Source organism: Diorhabda carinulata, chromosome 4 (genome assembly GCF_026250575.1).
Source record: "Diorhabda carinulata isolate Delta chromosome 4, icDioCari1.1, whole genome shotgun sequence".
Lineage (NCBI taxonomy): Eukaryota > Metazoa > Arthropoda > Insecta > Coleoptera > Chrysomelidae > Diorhabda > Diorhabda carinulata.
This window is the reverse complement of record NC_079463.1, coordinates 23,285,474-23,308,822: the sequence shown is the minus strand read 5'-3', so window position 1 is coordinate 23,308,822 and position 23,349 is coordinate 23,285,474. Positions and strand designations below refer to the sequence as shown.

Genomic DNA, 23,349 nt, shown 5'->3' with positions numbered 1-23,349 from the left:
GCTGGAACCTCGAAGGATAGAGAAATCGTTGTCATTCTGTCTTTCTTAGTCGGAACAACTTCCACTTTCAGAAATTGTCCATATAGAAGTATTACATATATGAGTGACGACTATTTTGTTATCGATATTTTATGATGTTAATTGACGTCGAAAAGAATATTTCACTTGAAGTTACTGAAGTGTCAGTATTAGATGCGGCAGTGAGGTGACAATAATCGTATATACCATGTTGACAATATCGCACCAATTCATTGAACTTCATGGTTAAAAACACACGAACAAGAAAAAAAACAATTGAAACCAAAGGTGACAACCAATCCGAATCTATTGTTTACACACTTTCTTATTTCTCACAACTTTTTTCCAATTATTTCGTTGGTATTGGGGGTCACAATTGTTATTTGTTTCTATCGATATTGATTTTCAGTTTCAATTGTTCCTTTCAATGCATTAATTAATTTGGAACTGTTTGTACATTGATAATCAAGAATAAAAAGGATATTAATTATACAGGGTGTCCCACGACGAGTTAAAAATATCTGTATATGGCAAAATATTTATAGTAAAATCATGAAAATTTCTACGTTCAGGTTTTCAGATACGATCTTTTCAAATAAAATATTTTCAAAGATGGCCCACTTCCGGTTCTACCGGATGTCGACTGTAACTTTGTTATTTTAAATAGAACACTCTGTATATTAATACATTTTCGAAATCTTTGTGAAAGTTTAGTATACTTTTGTTTAAAAACTTTTTTCGAGAAATGCATACTTTTTTTGTTATTGATTTTTTTGTACAAAATTTGCAGACCCTTATAAATTATTTTTCTACAAGGATGCTCTTGAAGGTATGAAAATTGTTTTTGCTTGGTTGCCTTCAACAGTATCAGACGTATTTGAATCTATGTTGAAAAATTTTTCATTTTATACCGGGTGTGTATAAAAAGTGTTCAAAGATTAACTTCATAAATATCAAATTTCTTTATTTTTTGAATAGAACTACCCGGTATTTTCTATTTAAATGCATTCAAGGGTTAAAAATAAGGCAAATTCATAAATATTTTCCTACCTAAACCTTACCGTTATCGAGATATCAAAGGTTCTGTAAATTTTTAGAGATGCAGGTGTGGTCTAATTCGTTATTAAATTAAGAATGAGCTATTTTCGAAAATATCAACAATTGACTAATGACATGACAATAAGTGACATTTATTACAAAGCCTACTAAAAGTATACATAAAAAATTAAAGTTTGTTCAAAAATACAAAAATAATTTAAAATCTCAAATGTCTCGGAAACGACTAAAAGTTGGAATAGGATTATTTTATACAATTTGATTCAATTTTTTTGACTGATCTTGACAAGATACAGAAAAATACTCTTTTATTTCTTAGTGTTCGTATCAACGGGTCCAAATAAAATTTAGACCACACCTGCATCTCTAAAAATTTGCAGAAAACATTTAATATCTGGATAGCGGCACTGTTTAGGCATAGGAAAGTATACATGAATTTGCCTTATTTTTTACCCCTGAATGCATTAAAATAGAAAAAACCGGGTAGTTCTTTTTGAAAAAATGTAGAAATTTGATATTTATGAAGTTAAACTTTTAACACTTTTTATACACACACTGTATAAAATGGAAAATTTCCCAACATAGATTCAAATACGTTTGATCTTGCTTAAAGCAATCGACTAGAAACCATTTCCATATCCTTAAGGGTATCCTCGTGAAAAAATCATTTATAAGGGTCTGCAATGGTTAATTTTTTGCAAAAGAAATAATAACTCAAAAAGTATGCATTTCTCGAAAAAAGTTTTCAGACAAAAGTATACTAAAATTTTACTAAGATTTCAAAAATGTATTAATATATAGGGTGTTCTATTCAAAATGACAAAGTTACAGTCGACATCCGGTAGAAGGGGAAGTCGGCAATCTTTAAAAATATTTTATTTAAAACCCAAACATAGAAATTTTCATGATTGTACTACAAATATTTTGCCCTATACAGATAGTTTTAACTCATCGTGGAACCCGGTGGGTCAGATAAAGCTCAAAGTTCAATTTGAAATATGAGAACATTTATTTCAAATGTTATAGTTCAATCAAAGAGCTAAGAAAGAGTAACAAAAAAAGTATGGACATGAAAAAACTTAAAGACAAAGATACACAGACAAAAGTATCCGAACGAATAAAAAAAAAAAGAATTTGCAACAATAAAGTCAACTACAAAAACAGATACGAATATAGAATATATCAAATATGCGTTAGTAACCGTACAAGAAGAAGTAGGATATACCAGCCCAAAGACCAAGAAATAATTGATGACAGAAGGAATTTTACTGATGAGGACAATCCGAGAGTACACAAGCATAAAAACATCAAAAAATACAAACAAATAAATAGAGAAATAAGAGAGAGAAGAAAAAAAAGAAAAGTGGAATAACGAAAGGTTCGAGGAGATTAAATTACTTCAGACTAAACAGAACAACCACGGAGTTCATAAGAAAATCAAAGAGGTAACGCATTTCAATAAAAATCAACCCCTAACAGGTATACTAAACGAAAACAACGGGTCCGGATGAGATCCACATAGAAATGATAAAACTACAAGACGAAAAAGTTCATGCAACAGGTAATAGTCCAAAACACTTACCTCTGTATTCTGTATCCTGTATTTATTCCCCTCCCTAAGAAATTACAAGTCAAGAAATGTGATGAGTACAGACTGATAAGCTTGATGAGCCAAGTGTTTAAGATACTACTTAAAATTATACAATCTAGAATCTACCATAAATGTGAAGCAGATCAAAGCGATACCAAATTTGGATTTCGCCAAGGTCTAGGAACAAGGGAAGCACTAGCCAGCTTATTAATACTCTTCCAGAAATGTCGAGACATGAGGAAATATCGTACTCTATGCCTGTTTAATAGATTACGAGAAAGCCTTCGATCGAGTTAATCATACCATCATTACAAACAAGACATCGACATTACTAGAAATCTTTATTGGAACCAAGAAGCAACGGTTAGATATGGACAAACGACATCAGAACCGGCGTGTATAGAAGAGAGGGTACGACAAGGTTGTGTTTCGGCGCGAATACTGTTTAATTCGTATTCTGAACACATATTTAACCAAGCAATAGGCGATGACGAGGATGGAATAAAAATTAACAACAGGAAATTAAACAACATACGTTAGGCAGACGACACGGTTATCATTGCAGATAATCCAGAAGCCCTTCAACGCCTAATCAACAAAGTTGTAGAAGTGGGAGATCAACTAGACATGAAAATTATTGTAATAGAAACAAAAGTAATGGCCATAACAAGACTTCCAAACCCACAACTGAACATAAACATCTATAACATCACCATAGAGAAAGTTCAGAAAATTAAATATTTTGGCGGCTGCCAAAACGACAAATGTAGACCCTAAAGTCGGAGTAAAATCACGTATAGAACAAGCTAGAGAGCTAGAGCCATATTCCTAAAGGTGAAAAACCTATTATGTAACGCAACCTTGAACTTAAAACTAAGATACCATTTTGTAAAGGCGTTCGTGCGCTCAGTTCTCTTGTATGGAGCAGAAACATGGACATTAAAAGTGGATAACTCACCAAACACGAGGTTTTTGAAATGTGGATCTTCCGTACACTACTAAAAATATCATGGACTCAACATATACCTAACGATGAAATGCTTAAACGTATTGGAAAAGAAACAAAATTACTTACAACAATAAAGAGAAGAAAGGCCACATATACCGTAATAACCAGTATGATATATGGAAATTAATAAGAGAAGGAAAAAAAATACCCAAGAAATTATGGCATTTGAGTATAGAGGACATTAGATAAAAAATAAGTATTTCGAAAAGCGGAAAATATATATAGTGATACATTTGAAATAAAAATGTTTATTATTTTTCCGAAAATAGGAAAGATTTGACAACAATGTAGACACTATAATACCTGCCGTATCACAAGACCCTTGCGTACAAAAATTTATCAATATAAATTAGAGGTGATTGAGGCGTTCCATACACAAAATTCACTCTGTATATGAATCCATACATAGACAAGAATCTTGTGCGTGATGCTAAATAATAAATTATAGTAATTTTAACAAGGATAAGCTGTAAAATACCTAAATTCTCAATAAATTGTCCAATATGTTTCTACATAACAATGAGAACCCAGCTCTTAGGTACGTGATCAAAATATTCTCAATGTACTTACTTTGTTTATTATATCGAAATGAGAATGATCAATTCTTTTAAAAATGAAAGATTTCAAACTTCCCCATCAAAATTTTAAAACCGCGTCTTGCACGGACAAGCGAGAAAGAGATAAAACGTTTCAATTCGTCGAAAAGTGGGGATGGACGGAGGAGAGGAGAGGTTCAAATAATGTATGCATCGAGCAATGTATGTATGTGTGTATATTTAGAGAGAGCCCAGCCCGTAACAATTATTGATTGAGAATTCTTCCTTCTTCTACTTTTACATGCAATAAGCAAAGACAAGAAAAGAGCCGAACATAGACGTGCTAAAAAATCTAATTAGGATAAAATTCGTCTATATTTATTTGGATACAATACTGTCACAAATTTTTCGTGTTTGTCTACATTCCATTTACACAATGTGTGTTTCTACTGTAAATTCCTTTTGTTGATGTTCGAATTATACATAACTATTTAGTAATTTTTTATGTTTTGTACTGTAATCAAATTTTTTCCACCAATACGCAGAACCACTTCAATACAAATGTCTCAACATAGACGTTGTTATATTATAAAAGATGACTAAGGCCCTCCGCACACGGGTCGACTCATTTGCAATTCGAGTTTGCAACTTGACTGCGCAACGCGCAATCGGAATTGTGCAACCTGTTTGCAACTGGAATCTGCACACAGGAGGGCCATGTATGCAACTTCAGTCCGCAACTCTCGGCTGATAGTCGGTTTCATTTAGCAACAGAGCTCGGACGAGCTATAATCTTTATGTAGTGCTAGTTTTTGAAAATGCATTCTAGCAGTAGTGAGTCGGAAGAAGAAATGATAAATTACTATCAGTACAGAAGGTATCATAGAGGAGGAAGAAGGAAATATTGGTGTCATCCGTATATTCAAAAAAAATTAAGCGGCAAGCTGTTTGTTGCTGTCGAAGAGATGAAAGAAACAGATGAAAAGTTTGTAGCATTCTATAGTTGTACAACACTTCATACTTCTCCACCTCTTCAACAAAAGAAGTATTGATCGATTGATCATTCATTTTAAATAATATAAGCCCCTCTGCACCCGTGGTCTTCTATTCTATGGCATGCAACTACGCGACTGAGATTGCAGGGGACCGGGAGTCAGCGTTACGTGCAACTGATGCGATTCACGTTGCCAACTGGATTTGAGTTGACGACTGGCAGTTGGCCCGTGTGAGGACTCCCACCGTGGAACACAGACAAGGTTGAGCGCGACTCCCGTTGACAACTCGAATTACAAATGAGTCGACTCGTGTGCGGAGTGCCTAAGTATTCCAATCAGATTTTGAGTTCGATCAGAAATCAACCAGAAATCGCATTATATCCCAAAATGCTCCTGATTTGTGACTACAAATTTTTGTTCAAACTTTGATTGCTACCATTCCATAAAGTACTATTTTGATTGTGCTTTAACGTACTATGTTTCATAACCTTAAAAATTATTCAACTTTTTTAGTACTTGAAATGTGCATGCATGCTCAAGATATCGTGTTTAGCTATGCAAACAAACGATGCAGTCCTTAACAGAGCAAATGCGGTTCCTGAGTTGGTGGATAACATTAAATTTCAGGAAATTAGCTTATTTGGGACACATAATGCGTAGTAGCTGATTTAGTTTTCTTCAGTTGATTATGATGGGTAAAGTGAAGGGTCGTAGAGGAATTGGAAGGAAACAAGCCTCTTGGTTCAAGAATATTGGAATAAGAGAAGCAGGACAGTTATTTAGACTAGCTCAAGATAAAGAGAGTTTTGCCACGCTGATCGCCAGCCTCAAGGGGACTTAATACGGCACACTAAGAAGAATAAGCTTCGACCTTCATCACCAAAAGCCTAAGCGAGTTAATTGGCCCACTCCTGTCGATTTAATCCACGACGAAAGTCATAGCAAGAAAATGCGATTTAATTCTATTATTTTACCAAGATGAATGTTCCAAGTTTCTGAAGAGCTGAAAAAGCACTCTTATGACAATAATCTCTGAGTACGTTCAAACTTTATGATAGCAATGTCAGATATAATATATTAATATCAGTGTTGCCATATCTTAAACATCCATTTTAAGTAAGTGCTTCGAGCTTGAAAAAAATGTGAGGAATATAAGTACTTACATCAAAATTCAAATCAAAATTGTGTTACAAGACTGTAGGTTCACAAAAAGACAAATAGAGAAGTTACGACAAATGAAGAACACTCAAGCAGACAACGCCTGCATAGGATCAACACATTTTCCTATAGTTGAAACGATTTGTCACTATTTTGTGCAATTAGTGTTAATAATGAAATATTTTGTGCTTTTAGGTCAACTTTTTCCAATAAATCGTCAGTAATTACAAAATCTCATCTACGTCACTTTTTATTCACAACATCCATAATATTTTCTGTTCACTGCTCGGATTTCACGATGTGAATATAGATGACTTTTGTGAAATGTGCCCAAGGAATGCATTTAAAAGAACGTACTTTGCGGTCGGCCGGACCCTAAATTGACTGAGGTGTTATAAACTATACGTCCCGATAAAAATTCGCATTTCTACAACGCAATAACAGCACTTACTTTAAAACATGCCTTCTATATGTCTCACATCTTTCTACGAAAACAACTTGAACCATTATCGAATATACAAAAATTTTCCATGAATGATAAAAATCTCAAGAAATAAATTTTAGGCAAATAATAACAATTTAACATAAAAAAGTATATCTCAAGACGTATGTAATACAACAATTTTTGTAAAATTTCCTTACGGAACCAATAATTTTCTTTGGGAAAATCCTTGTCTCTTTTACTGTCTTATTTGTATTTGGAATATGATGTTAAAGAGCTAAAATAAAAACTTGAGTGACTTTAACAATATTTGTAGTAGATCTTCAGTAGATTTTGAATAACTTATTCAATTACTTGTCAATGGAAATAACATAAAGAAAGTCAATAAATTTAAATACCTTGGATGTGTGTTAAATGAAAAATGGGATTACGAAGAGGAACAACTGCAAAAACAGCTTTTACTAAGTTTAATAAGTTTAATAAAATGTTATATTTGGCCAATCCTATTGTACGGAGTGGAAACGTGGTCCCTGAAAGTGAGATCCGGTGAAAGTGAAACAGAATAGAAGCAATGAAAATGTGGCTGTTGCGCAGACTTCTGCGGATCCCATGGACCGAGCACATTACGAATGAAGAAAGTACCGAGGAGATCGGATGTGGAAAGAGAACTGATCGCGGTAATCAAACAACGGCAAGTATCTTGCGAGGACCGAGATATTCAACTCTCAAGCTCATATTGACGGAAAAGATCGACGGAAAGAGAGAACCAGAGCGTAAAAAACATTCCTGGCTACGGAATATGAGACTGCTGTGGCACTCAGGGTGCGGCAACAATTTTTCGTCGTGCAGATAATAGATTGAAAATTTTGGACAAGAGAACACCTACAAGCTGCAAAGTGTATAGTACTTGAAGAAGAAGATTCAATTAAAAAAAAAATTTTCTAGCTTGGGAAGCATTTATTCCATTTTTGGCATCAGAAATCAAAGTAGCTCCTCAATAAAGAGAAATACAAATATTGTATTGTCAAAAAATCTGTTACAATTTCTAGACAAAAGCTTGCAAAAACGTGAAAAGTCGTTTACAGGGTAGAAGGAACTTTCCAGTAAATATACTTGAAAATTATTACGAAAAAGATGATATCGATTTGATTTCAATTGACGAGTGATTGTGCATTATTTTTGCCTTGTAAAATATTGAACCGTTAACTAATTCTGAACGTGGAGTAGGTAGGTAAAGGTCGTACTCCGCGTTCCTAAGTGGAGAGCCGTGAAACGACCTTTCTTCCCATTGAAGAAGCGTGCTTACGAATTAGGCAAACAGATTCAAATAGTCAGAATTTTCAATCTGCATTGACTTGTACTTGAAGTGTATAAAGCAAGCATAGAAATATGAAAATATGTTTTTTTTTTCTCATTCAACTTTTATTAATACATTTAACATCTGTTACATATAGGTATATTATAATAGAATACTAACAGGATTTATCTTTACTTTTTTACAGATTGCAAAGCAGTAAATGCGGAGGTCCTAATTGGAATCTTAATGCTCCATATTAAATATAACGTGAGTTTATTTCAAAATTGTTTTGAAGAAAAATAATATTTCCAATGGAAATAGGATTTACGTTGAAAATGTGATGAATTGCCTACTTATTTTAATTAAATCACAACTTCTTCTTCTACTTAACGTGTTGTATCATGTCCATTTGAGGTTGGCGATCAGTATCTCTCTATCTTGAGCTAGTCTAAATAACTGTCCTACTTCTCTTATCCCAGTCCATTCTCTAATTCTTTCTAAACAACTACACTTAGATATTCTAGAGAATATCATTGAAATTTTTGCCCTAAATTCGCTACCCCAACTTTTATCATTTTTGTCTTTTAGCAATGGACTCAGACCATCAGATTCGGATAACTTTTTCATCATATTTTTGTCTGTGGAACGGCTTACATAAATACTTACAAATTTACTAATGAATGATTCTGACGAATTGAATACTATACTTTTAATACAAGTTCACTACAAGAGCTTCGTAGTAGTCTTCCATATCTACAATTTTCATTGATTCTAACTCTTTCATGTGGCTGACTTCTTTTAAACTCGTGATTAATGCAACTTGAATCAAACGCTAATGAAATATTTCATTTTTAATTACTTAGAAGAAATGTGTGATCTGTTATATATTAGGAATATTTCGACTGTATCAAAAACACTCGTAGCACGATATTACATACAGGTCTTGAAACCAAGACCAACTCCTACAGTGAGGCCTGGTTCTTATGATGTCAGGGTTTTAAGTAAGTGGGAATTTCTGGAACCGTTGGTGATATCCACACTATTTACACCACCACTACACCAACACTCACAATTACACTGACGTGCGTTTCGATAACCAAGTTATTGTCTTCAGAGACTGAAGGTAAACTGACAGATGACAGATGAACTGACAGATAACTTGGTTATGGAAATGCGCGTCAGTGTAATTATGAGTGTTGGTGTAGTGGTGGTGTAAACAATGTATTCAGTAGGGCTTTAAGTGTTTGATAGGGATTACATTTCAACTACTTATATTTGTAACACTTAAATATCTATAGAAATAATTATAATGACTGGCGGTCACAGAGTGAGATAACTAGACAACAGTATGAACTGTCATCAAATCATTTATCCTCAAATATCATGTATTACATCTATTGAATGTACGACGAATCATACTTTATCCTATAGAATTGATTAATCATAATAACAGAGTTATCTCACTCAATCCATGCGTCCAGTTTGACAAATAATGAATGTCTCTGCATTCTGTCAATTCGCTTGTGAATTATTAGTTTTGAATATTTATAATAGAAAATGATTTCGCATTTCAAGTAAATTGATTATGGTTCTGTCTGATATCGACACCCTGTAAATATATATTGAATTACGGATAAATCCGTGAATGAAGAATATTTTCATATAGTCGATCCACATATTACTCCAATTTCTAACCGCCGAATCATCTTTCCTCAATTTATCAGAATAAATTTAAAATATTTTGACAGCTCACTCCTCTTTCCACCCTCAATCAACGGCTGCCTATGGAAACAGCACAGCAGAGTAAGAACGACGGCGACGGCGGTGGGGCGGTCATTAAAAGTTTTGCCTTTCTGAAAAGAAACGGACTCATTTCCTTCGCTCGATAAACAAAGAAGGACGTTCAAGGATTAAAACCAGAATATGTTATAACTTGAATGAATAATTGTACTGGTGCTGGGTGTTGCTGCTGGTGCTGCGACGTAGACGGCGACGACGACGACGACGGACGGTTTTGCAAATTCAACAATCGTATTTATTGGTTGAGAATAAAGCTTTCCATTATCTTTCCTTCTTATATATTAAGATAAAGAGTTTCCATTGAGGTAGTTGACTTTTGCATACTATTTCTTTATTTTAATAATATTGATTGGAAGTCTTTCGATAAATATAACCACATTTTTTAATTCTCAATATACACTGGCGAGCAAAAAATTGAGGTCACCTTAAAATTTTCATGTTCTTTGAAATTTTACGTTTTCAGATAGTATTCGCAAACTGTACATCATTGTACTTTTATAAGCTGATTGTGATACTCTATACTAAAGAAAAATGCATTTTTTTCTTGGATTAAATGATTTATTCTGAAAAAGCAACACATTAACATTTTTGACTGCTTGAAGTCGGCGCGACATACTTTGAATTAAGTTGCGGATCACATTCTGGTCGATGTTATCCCAATCCTGCAACAGCAATCTTCTCAGCTCCTGGAAAGTTCTTGGTGCTGGTGTATGTCTGCGGATTAGTCGTCCCAACTCGTCCCAGACATGTTGTATGTCATTCATGTCTGAGCTGTGGGCTGGCCAGTCAAAAGCGCCTAATTTCTACCTCATCCAGACACTCCCTGACAATTCTGGCTGTATTTGGTCTCACATAATCTGCATAAAAATGCCATATTCCCCCCTTAGTCATCATGAAAGGCATAACATGGTCTTCCTGCACCTTCGTAATGTACCTGTAAGAGGTTAGGGAGAATTTTCTATGGAGACCAGCTCTGTACGAGCTTGTGCAGTGATTCCCGCCCAAACCATAACTGACCCACCGCCAAAAGGAAGACGCTCGTCAATGCAAATTTCAACATATCTTTCCCCAGGTCTTCTCCACAGTCGTCGACGTCCATCTGACTCAGTGAGGTAAAAACGCGAGAACAATAGCCACCTCCAGTCATCATTATTCCAGCGAACGTGATCTCTGGCAAATGTCAATATTGCAGTCCGATGCTGCCGTTGCAATGGGGGACCTGCAGCTATTCTTCTATATGACAGTCCATCAGCATGAAGTCTTCTTCTAACGGTCCATTCACTAACGTTGACATTTCTTACTTCTTCCAACTGATTTCGCAGTGAATCTGCAGTAGCTGTCCTATTCCGCAAACTCAAACTTGTGGACACCAAAAAACGGTCATCTCGTTGAATGGTAACTCTTTTTCGCCCAGACCCTGGTCTTCTAGTGATCAGGCCACTGCTACACCTTTTGCACACCACAAAGAGTAGCATCAACAATTCTTACAGTTTCACGTTGCCTCCGACCATCTTGTAACAGCGCAACAATTCTTGCTACAACAATCGGATCTAAAGGCATTATGGACCTCTTAAATCACTACACTTTGTAATCGTTAGGTTTTACACAAAGAATCAACAGTAAACTGGAAAACAGGGAAATGTGAATGTTCAATTAGCGAAAAGGCACATTTTTCATCAAAGTCGTACTCTAATACATCGAATGACAGCTGTCAAGTCTCGGGAAAAATTTGCTTCAACGCCTACTAATCCTTATCAATTTTGACGCTAAAATTATTCGCAATTTCTGAAGTGACCTCAATTTTTTGCTCACCAGTGTATCTACAGCTCCAATCTTTAATAACTTTACATTTCATCAATTTTTCTACAAAACATCGCAGTATATAAAATATCTATAAAAGTATTATTTTCAGCCTTCAATTTTCAATAAAAATCAGTGAACCAAACGTATTGCATAACTATTTATATGTTCAACAATGATTGATAAATCGATGTGGAAACTATAAGGTTTTACGACAAAAATAAATTTTATCAAGTGGAACAATGTTACTTATCCATCTAACTGGATTACCATACCAAACATAATAGTAACGTCGAATCTAATATCTATCTATCTATCGAGTTTCATCACGGTTCATGAGATTCATGCTTAGTGGTTTTTCAATCAATTTTAGAGATTTGGGTCTTAATTATGATTAAGTAATAATCAAACGCAAACGTCACAATACTTTTTCATTGTCGTCTATCACCAGATATTCTGTTCAATGTATAGCTTCAAAATTATCGAAGAGATTTGCCTTAAAATTGTGTCTCACTTAACTAACCAAAGAAGACCGAGGAAAATATTTTCAGTTCCAATAGGACATAACCGATATCATAACCTTTTGAAATGATTGTTCACTGGAATCCAACAATTTGTATTCTTATCATATAACACTGTACAACAAAAAAAGGCATGAATTGGTGGAAATAATTAAAATATATTAACAGTAGTATCCCGATATATCTTGAGAACAGCTGGAATTTTTCTTCAGATGTTTATTTAACAGGCTGATCTCTGGTCCCAAAACGAAATCTCGTTGGATGCAACAGATCTAAAATCAGAATCTTAGGTCTGTAAATCTGTGGTGTGAGAATCTAGTCGAATTGCCAATTTTTTCAGAAGCGAAATGCTTAGCGGTTCGCAGTGACATGTTCTTTCAACATATGGTTGTCCGGCACATAATTTCATATAATTTCTAGATCGAACATACTCTGATAGGTGGATAGGATGTCGAAGTTTATTTATTTTCAACATCTCTAGGCCTAATTTGCCTAAATTTTTATTTGTGAGGCCGAATGAGAGATCTCGTTTACACCAATAGATTTACTATAAGAGATGATATGATTGAAAGAAAGCAATATTCAATACGCAGTATTTCAATGCCAGAAATTGAAATCGCTGTCGTATCCACCCGTCAGCGACTGATCTCATGTATAAAAAATGATGGACAACACCTAGGACGCCATTACATTGTTGATTTTTATTAAATTACTGTTTAATTATTATATAATTGAACAGTTCAAATTACTGCCTCTAGACCGGTGAACCAGCTTACAAGTTTGGATTAGATAATCTTCCTGGATTTCCTGAACCTTGAGGTACACCACTGCTAGCTGGCCATTTACTTATAGTGTTGCTATTAGCTCTTATCAATTGTATTCGACATTCAAAGTAAGATGCAAACCATTTGAAGGGAACACCTCGGATGGTATAATATTCTAGTTAGATAATCAGAATTTCATGATCGACACAATCGAAGGCTTCAGCGAAATCACAAAAAACTAAAGGCGTATCAAATTTATTGTTAAGTGAGATATAAACTTCATTGAGAACAGAAAGCATAGCGTCATTAGTGCATTTATTAGGTAGGAAACCAAACTGTGGAGCTATCAAGATTTTATGTTTGAAAAGAAATGGTAATAGACGGATTTCATTAGTCGTTCAATTATGTTCGATCGTCGTTCATTACAATTAGAAAATGTGCAAAAAACAGTTAAATCTTGACGACCAAAGATTTCAGCATTTCAACTGAACTGGAGAATGCATTTCTAATGGGTTCAAAAGTGAAAAGTCAAGCCTCATGTGTAACTGAAAACAGAGAACCTTACTTGTAATAATAAATAATAATTATGTTGTTCTTAAATAATATTATTGTCGTTAGATTATGTTGATTTCCTGTATTTCTCTAAATAGAAGGTTTAGACAAATTTATGTTAACGAAAATGTTATTATTTTTTCTTTAGAACGTGTAATTAAAATTTGGCTGATCATTTACGAATTAACTTGTATATTACCAATCAATTCCCGGTACTCATTTGAAAAAGTATTCATTATCACAATAAGAACAATTTATACATTTTCAATAATGATTGAAAAATTCTTTTGTTGTAAACCGTTCCATTAATTATTGTTCAACAAATAAGTCCAACTGTGATAATTCTAACGAATAAGAAGCAAAATAAAAACTAATAAAAACGGTAAAAGTGTTGTTCAATGAAGCCTAAATCCGATTCCAAGAATACGTATAACACACATATCGTTTCATCACATCATTGCTTCTTCTCAACCGAACATAAAAATTTCATCTTCGATTTGAACGTATAAGAAAATAATAACATCCTAACCGCAAATTTCCTGAAGTCAACTACTGGGTTTCAGTAACGGATTAGGAAGTCTTGCGGGACATAAAATGGACAAAACTTCCGTGGAGTGTTTGAAATTATTGTTTCTAAAAAACATAGTTATCGACCATTTGAAATATAGTATCAAGAAATTTTCGGGACGAGGGAGAAGTAGAAAAAGTAATCAATTAATGTTTCTCAAAGTAGTGCCCATGATACCAAAGCACTTAAAACAATGTGGATTTCATGACTGGAATAATTTTTTGAGCGTTTTTCGCAATAGTTTTATCAAAACAGTAATTTTTTCGTAAAGATTAAGTCGTATGGAACTAAATCTGGTTTTTATGCGAATGTGGAAAACTTTTAACTACCAAAAATATCAATAGAAAGGATTCTACAAATGATTCATCCCCTTGAGCTAGATTTTCTTAAGGATAAGAAACCAAATGCGTCCAGAAAATTGACAGATTTAAAAAAAAATCTCATCAAAGTCTATTTTTGTGCTGTTAATTACTTCATGGTGATTTTTTGATCCATGAAATATACAGAGAAAATTGATGTTTTCATGAGTGAGATTTTGGAAAACTGAGATATAAAATAGCATAAATGCAAAGAGACTGCATAAATTCGAAGACAACAAGGAAAATTCTGAATAGGTGACGGCGCTCAAAAAGAAAATGAAAAACATGTACATTCTTGCAGTACATTATTTTTGATCTTGGACTAAATACTTAGACAAAGACATGGTCGATTTTAAAAGATGTTTCTGAATGGAATTTCCCATGCTATAACAGTCCTGTAACAAAATAATGTTCATAATTTTCTGATTAATTCATTAATTTATATTATTACATTATATTCGAAGAATTTCTGATTCTGAATCGATGAGTTCAATTTTCATGAATTTTCCTCAAATAACGTTTATCGCAATAGTTTTGGCATAAATCTACTAATTTGAAAATAGGTTGTAATATTACAATATCAAAACGGCTTTTCATTTTTCATTTTCATGATATTTGTCCTCTTTTATATAAGCGACATCTCATAAGTTGAGAATAAGAATAAACATTCATAATTTGGTCGAACAGAGCAGACTGTTAAGAACAGTAATAGATAGAGCCGGCGTTTCCGTAAGAAAATTAGCGCGTAAATACCATACTTGAAAGAGTAGGTATCGAATCGTCGAAATTAGCAAGAAATGATCAAAAATGCCATAAATACTCCGAAATCAAATTGGCATCGATACCAAAATGCTGGCGTCAATCAAGGCGGATACATTTTGCGAATGTAATGGACAATGAAAGACACTTTACTCTTCGAAAATCGAAGAATCGTCGGACAATATAGATAAGTCCCCTAACAATGTAGAATTTGAATGAAAAGTAAAGTTCCCTATTAAAGATCTGATCTGGTGAGCGATTTCGACAAGAGGGATATCCAGACGTCATGTGGGTCGAGTAAAGTGGGAAGCTGTAGATCCTGGAAGGTATATTAACAACTGGCTCCCTAAATCCATTGATTTTGGACGTCAACATCACGTTGGAGACGATAAAATGTTTTGGTCGGACTTAGGGTCCGTAGTGTAAGGGCCATATAAAATTGGCTGTATCAAAATAGCATTTCTTTTGTACCACAACAAGATAACCCTCCTAATTTACCTCAGGGCACTTTTATCTTGCTATGAAGGATGAAGGGTGACAAGCGAAAATAAGGAACAATTATGGTCTATGGTCCAAGAGCCGGCTGCAAAAAACCTGGCCTATCGAGTTACCGGTTGAAGTATTTTTTGAATGATACTAATCACTGTAACTATTGAAAAAATCATTTAGTACCAGGGCAAATATGGTGCATAACATTGCTACATTTTTTCTACGGTACATTTTTTGGACCTAAACTGTACCTATTGAGTAACCGCTTGAAACTGATTTTAAAATTCAGTTTCGAATGAGTAAAAAATAATTATGAACAAGTGCCTTGTTGAATCTGGTGCTAATCCCATGGCACGACACTTTTTTAAAAATGTTTTTTGTTGCGTTACCGTACCTATCGACTAACCGCTTCAAATTATAATCAAATTAAAGTTTAAACATTTCTTATCAAGAAAACACATTAGTGCCACTTCTATTCTAGTAACAAATGCCTTGCACGATACTTTATATTTCTTCAAGCCCTATACTATTGCTCATACAACCTATAACAGAAACATTGTAGAAAAAATTAATAAACTTTGTCTATGACAGAAATTTTAGAGTTAGATTTAATGACCAAACTCCTATAGTTAATCAAATAGTAAACCATATTAATACTTCGGTACAAACTGGTTTATATGCAGATGATCTTGTCATCTATGTTAGTAACAGAAATATTCACATGGCTGTAATTATAATATAACAGTGTCTAAAAAACAAGTCTTCGTTTTTCTATAAACAAGACCAAAGCAATGTGTTTCTCAGTAAAAAACCAAATAAACCTGCCCAATTTGATATTAGTACGTAAGAGAAATCCTGCATGCAAAACATAAACAAAACAAAAACTTAAAGTATTAGCAAATCATAATTGGGGAGCCGATACCACACAATTACTAACTGCCTATAAAATACAAATTCGAAGCAAGCTAGATTATGGTTCTATAGTGTACTCTTCAGCCAAAGGATGCCTATTGAAGCAAATGGACGTCATACAGAATATTGCATTAAGACTTGCACTTGGAGCTTACAGAACCAGTCCAGTGGAAAGCCTCTATGTGGAAGCTACCGAGCCCCCTCTTACAATCAGAAGGTGCAAACTGAGTCTACAATACGCATCTAAAACCGGAGCCTATCCTAATAATCCCACTTCATATACCTTCTCTGATAATTTTCATTCGATTTTCGACAAAAAATCAAATATATCCGCATCATTTAGCAAACGAATTGTAGATTTCAATTTCCCGAAAATTATTTCAAACAATGTTAACTATCCTTCCTCCTGGACCATAAAAAGTCCCAAATGCAATCTTCTCTGTACCCTAAATCCAGTACTCCGTTACCCCTGATTCTACAAAATTTTTAAGATATCGAAAACAAGTATGAAAGCCACTACCAAATACACACAAATGCATTTCAAATGGAAGCAGTAGGCGTAGCTTTCGTCGACGAAACATCCACCTATCAATTTCAGTTACCCAAGGAATATTCCATATATTCAGCAGAATTGGCAGCAATCTCCAAAGCCCTGCATCATATATTACAACAGTGCTAATCAAAGACAGTAATTTTTACTGTTTCCTTAAATGAAATGAAATATCGAAGGTATACCCAAACCACCAATTTTACGCCAAATTAAAACCGACCTTGAAGCTCTCCACAATATGAACAAAAAAACAAGTCGAGTTCGTGTGGATTCCATCCCACGTCGGTATAATAGGAAATGAGAAAGCCGATCGAGAAGCTAAAGATGCCTGCAGTATCAATAGAATAGGAAACGAACTTCCTGAAATTCTACATTCCGACATTAGAAGTTATATTAAACAACATTCGACGGAAAAATGGCAAAAAGTGAGAAAAATTTAAAGACAATAAACTCTAACGTACCAATCCAAATCTACAACCAAAAAGGAAAATATCTCAAAGACGACGGGAATGAGAATAGGACACGTTAACCCATGAGTACCTATTGAAGATATAGCAACAAAAACCATCAGGAACGACTAGAAAGTGAACTTCCACGTGTAATGAAAAGTGCGCTGGACTATGTCAACTGTGATAAAATGATAAGTTTCCAAAATTGACTAGCCTTTACAAATTAATATAGTGATCAATTGTTTTGTAAACTTAGATTAAGACTTTACTCACATTGTCCGGCCTCCAATAACCTTTCACGGTTGAGGCAGTTCTTTTTAATAAAAAACATCTGGTGAGCAACAAATATAGTGATTTTTTTATTCATAGTTTAGAGTACTAAAGTATAAACCTAAAATACAAACACTGAATACACTGTTTATACCACCACTACACCAACACTAACAATTACACTGTCTGACGCGCGTTTCGATAACCAATATCGTCTTAAGAGGCTGAAGGTAAACTCAGGTAAAATACAATAAAAGTTTTCTTATATATTTCACTATAAAATTAATAAAATACTTAAATATTTAAAAATATACAATAAAACATATATATGGAATTATTATTAAATGTTATCATGATCATTATCATCACCATCGTCATGATCATAGTCACTTTTATCTCGATTATCACCATGGGTCACCTTTATTTTCATTATAATTATCATCGTTATTATCGACATGATCACTGTCATTATTTTCGTTGCAATCATCATTATCATAATAATCATTGTCACAATTATCAATTTCATCAAGCTCTACTTCATCAAGTTCTACCATAACAATTTCTTCAACTAAGAGAGGTGTCGGATCTCGTTCGAACCAAATCGGTTCAATTTTATTGTCATTAACTGTCCATCTGCATTGTTCTGGTGAGAAATTAATGCAGTTAGCTTCTGTAGCATTTTGCCACATTGAAGTTACTTGAATAGTTCGTAGAATTTTTTGTTCAGTGATTTAGTTTCATCTCGTATTCTTCTTTATATTTTTCTTTTAATATCACGAATTTTCCATAACACTCAGGATGATATCCAGCATCATTCATCGTTGTAGGCAAATTAATATCGAGATACTTATGTTTTATTTGCTTACGAAACACGTGCATACCTGTAGTCTTTTCAAGATTAGCTTCATCGAAGTCTTTCAAACTGTTAGCACGACCACATAAAAGATACACTTTCATTGTTATTGTTTCGGGGCACTTTCTTAATAATAATTAATAGGAAATATTTCAAAAAATTTTCAAATATGTGCGAAATGCACCACTAGTTCAATAACTGAGACGCTCAATGTTCGTATCAAGTTTGAACAGCGTCTCCATTGTATATTTTTCTAATGTTAAATTTCTCTCTAGGTAGCATAGATGAAGCATAGTAAAGTACAGGAAGGTACTTTTAAAAATGCCTCTCAACGGTTGTTCCCAAAACTTACCGGCTCATAGCATACCTGGGAAAGATAGTTAAACAGGCGACGCTTCTTGTTTATAGGCATAGACATTAAGTCTATGGAAAATGTGAATGAGTTTTTTTTCTCTCTTTACTCCAAAATAGTCCTTGACTAGCCTTGCTATATGAATAGTATAGGGCTTGAAGGAATATAAAGTATCGGGCCAGGCGTTTGTCACTAGAATAGAAGTGGCCCCAATGTATTTTATTAATAATAAGAAATGTTTAAACTTTAATTTGATTATAATTTGAAGCGGTTACTCAATAAATACGGTAATGCAACAGAAAAAAATTTAAAAATTGTCGTGCCATGGGATTAGCACCAAATTTAATGAGGCACTTGTTCATATTATTTTTTACTCACTCGAAAGTGAATTTTAAAATCAGTTTCAAGCGGTTACTCGATAGTACAGTTTATTTCCAAACAATGTACCGTAGAAAAAATGTAGCAATGTTGTGCACCATATTTGCCCTACTACTGAATGATTTTTTCAATAGTTATAGTGAATGATTCAAAAAATACTTCATCCGATAGGCCAGGTGTTTTACAGCCAGCTATCTCTCTAGTAGAATTATAGAAAAATACGCGAAATAGAGTTTAAGTCTAGAGTTTAACCATTACGCCTAATTGAGGATCACCGACTCTTTTATTCAGCTTTAACTAGGGTTGCCAACCGTCCTAGTTTTTGTAGTGACGTCCTGAATAGTTTTTAAGCAGCGTCCTGGGTTTTCAAATTTTAAAATTCGAGCGCCTCGTTTCAAATCTTGCATTAGACATACAGAGCTAGCTATCCAGTCAGATTACTATTTAGTTGTAACTATATGTTATAGTAACTAATATCTAATAGTTATAGTCTATAACCTAAGTTTCCATAATTTGTTAAAACTAAAGTGTTTGTTTTATATTTTAATTAATGCGTCCTGTTTTTAAACTGAATTGTCCTGGTTTTCCTTACTTCAAATTCTCGTTTTTTAAATTTGTGGTTCATTAAGATCGTTATTACAAAAATATGAAGTAGAATATTAAGAACCAGAACTATTAGGGCATACATTAATTTCAATTTTCCACTAGCACTGATGTCTGAAACCCCTTTGTGCAAAATTTGAATAGAGCAATGACACATATTCTTTCTCCTAATTCCAATCGAGGGTTGACTTTCTTCTAAATTCAATTTCGTAAAACATGTTTTGTAATATCACTTAGAAGCTGTTGTATTTTTTTATGATAAGACAAATTATGATTTGTGATAAGAACTTTAACGACTTATGGTTTGGCGTATTGTAATGATAAAGAAGAAAGCCGTTTCTATCTCCACAAATCATTTTTCGAAGAACACAATTATATTGAGCTCTGGTCGCAATGCACCCTCATAATTCAATAAAACTATAACCATTACTTAGATACTCAACTTTTATTGATGGGCATTTAGAACGAGGTAACATTAAAAACATGATTTGAGACATCTCCAGTACATTTTTTGCAATTAGATCCAAATTTACATGAAGATGAGACAGAATTTTTCAGTTTCATCCTTTCGAATAGTCGATCACCGGTTTTTTCAACGTTTCCATAGGAAAGTATCAACCATTCCTCATTCTTACTTGACTAATATACATGAAATTACTCATACATACAATTATGAAATTCATATTATCATTATAGACCATTTAAACAAATCGTCAGTTTTGTAGACACTTTAGTTTTCAGCTTGTGATAATCAGGATCATCTATAAGATCCATGTATCATGACAGATACTCCAACACGATCTCATAAAGACAGCTATAGTAGAAGATTAACAACCCGGAACAAGTTTAAACAGGAATCTGCTTATTCCAACACATAAAAGTATGACACATACTAATTAAAACAATGATATGAAAATTCATTCATCGTATTATTCATCGTATCAATATTGTTGAATAGTAGCAACGGAGTTGTAGGATTTGAGGAAATTAGAAAGGAAAACGGGGATGGATAGGATAGGAAATGAGGTAATTTTAGAGAAACTCAAACAGAAACTAATAGGGAACGAAATAGTTGAAAGATGTTTAAACTGGTGCGGACACATAAAGCCTAATAAGAAAATGGACGAGGCTAAAACGATATGAGAAGAGAAGTAAAGGAAGACCTGAGGAAACTACTACAAATAGCACAGGAAGGGGGAAGACAAGGGAAAACAATACAGTAGATGATTGAAGTATCAAAAGATCGGAAAAAGTGAAAAAAATGGATGAAAGGAGAAAGAAAACTAAAATACCAACACTCTAACGCTCATAAGAGCATGAAGAGTTATAGAGAAGAAGAAAAATTATCTTGTTTTATTGCGAGAGTACTTTTAATCATCGAGAATGTAGACTATAAAGTAAAAATTTTCCAGATTTCAGATTTTTCCGAAAAATAAGCGAGCACTACGTTTTCCGTTAGGATTTTCGCCTTTTTCTGGTGACACCACATAAAGAGCTCGTGCTGTTTTTCGTACCTTGCACGAGATTTATCCGGCAACGAATTAAGAACGGCCGCATCGCTTTCTTCGGTGAGATGAGGTGGCGTGGATTCCAACAACTCTTCATCGCTGATGTTTTCTTTTTCATCATCATTCATTGTTATTAGTTAATTTAGACAAAACTTCGAGTAAAACAAATAATTTCAGAAAATTAAAAATTTAAGATTATGCAAAATCATCGAAATGAAACTGTCAACTGTCAACATTGAAGTGACTATGTCACATTTAAGGAAGTTAAAGTTGTCTACTCCAGAGCGTTTTACAGTACGGAACTGTCACTTTCTCTACATGAAACACTTAAAACGCAACTTTCCATAAGTAAATGAATATAGAACGAACAACTTTCAGATGGCGTCGTCTAAAAAATTATTTTGTGATTCGTTTTTAGCATTCAACAATTTCCTAATATATACCCTTTTAAGAAATACCATCATAATTTTTTAATTCTTGAGTGTTTAAAGCGAGTTCAGGAAGCAACCATTAAGAGACTTCTTAAGTGAGAGAAAGATGAAAGTATTTCAGTTAGATCTAAAACATCAACTAATAAAACTATGATTTTATTTAGAAAAAAAGATACCTAGTTTGGATGAACCTTGCCAAACATTAGGACAATTGTGGAAAACTTCACATGAATCAGAATTCGTTATTTCTGCTGCTAAAATTTCTATATAGTGAAATAGTGAAACTCGCCCTCTATTTTATTGTCAGTCAAATTGGAGAAGACAAAAAGATAAAATCTGGTGTGAGAGACGGAAATTGTTTGATAAAGGTGTGCCTGATTGAAATTCTACTAAATATTACCATGGAGAAATGAATGCTGATATTTTTGTATTTATAGGGAGAATAACTACTAAATTTTGAGAAGTATACTTTATAAATAGTAGGGCTTTGCACAAGATGAGAGTATCAAAAACCTCGTCTCGGTATCAATTTCGAAAAAAAGTCTCGCTCGAGTCTCGGTCTCGTCTCGTTACCAGTTGCCTTGTCCTGTCTCGCTTAGTTCTAAATATAAAGAACAAAGAATGTTATGAAATGAAGAATAAATAAGAAATAATTTTTCAAACTATATTTGAAACTCTATTATACACCAATATTTTCACATATAAATAAATTATTTAATTTTTAACATTCTTAATTCTTTTTTTAATCAAAAATGACCAAAATAATCGCTCAAAAGGTTTGGATCTAGCCATTATACTAAATAAATCTTTGGCCATCTTGGAAAATGTAGAAAAAACTTTTTCATGCACTTTCTACCACATATTTTCATTTCTATCTACTCTTTCCAATTGTAAATACTTTTCAAACTTAGCTTTCCAATGTTTCGAAGTTTTTTACAGGCTTTTAGTATCAATATATTCTTTAACAGAATCGTTGTAGCTTTCAATGACTACTCTCTCAGTTGGTTGATTTTATTGAGGGTGTTTTTAGCGTATTTATTATCAAAATTTTTGAAACATCGGATTAGCTTAAGTCTTCATTTATTTACCCCAATTGCTTTTGTCGAATATTTGGACCTTATGTTGAGGATCTATAAACTCGAACAACAAACCCAATTGGTATTCCTATAATACTTTAACATCTCCAGATGCTTGGAAAGCAATTAATAGAAGTTCATTGTACGCTTTAACTTATTGTCCTACTCAAAAATTGTCCATTCAATATCTGAGATAAGTATGTTAAAAGCAACTACTATTGGTAGCGTCACGTATTTTTCACCACAAATTGCT

The 23,349-nt window shown here is 33.6% G+C and overlaps 1 protein-coding gene across 1 annotated transcript in view; it reads left to right on the top strand.

The window, feature by feature from the left end:
- The window catches only part of LOC130892636 (protein jim lovell-like), a 319,386-nt gene that overhangs the window by 192,260 nt on the left and 103,777 nt on the right, over nucleotides 1–23,349 (top strand). The window contains exon 2 of the mRNA XM_057798145.1: nucleotides 8,308–8,369. The gene's annotated coding sequence lies outside the window, so the exon portion shown is untranslated. The remainder of the gene's footprint in view (nucleotides 1–8,307; nucleotides 8,370–23,349) is intronic.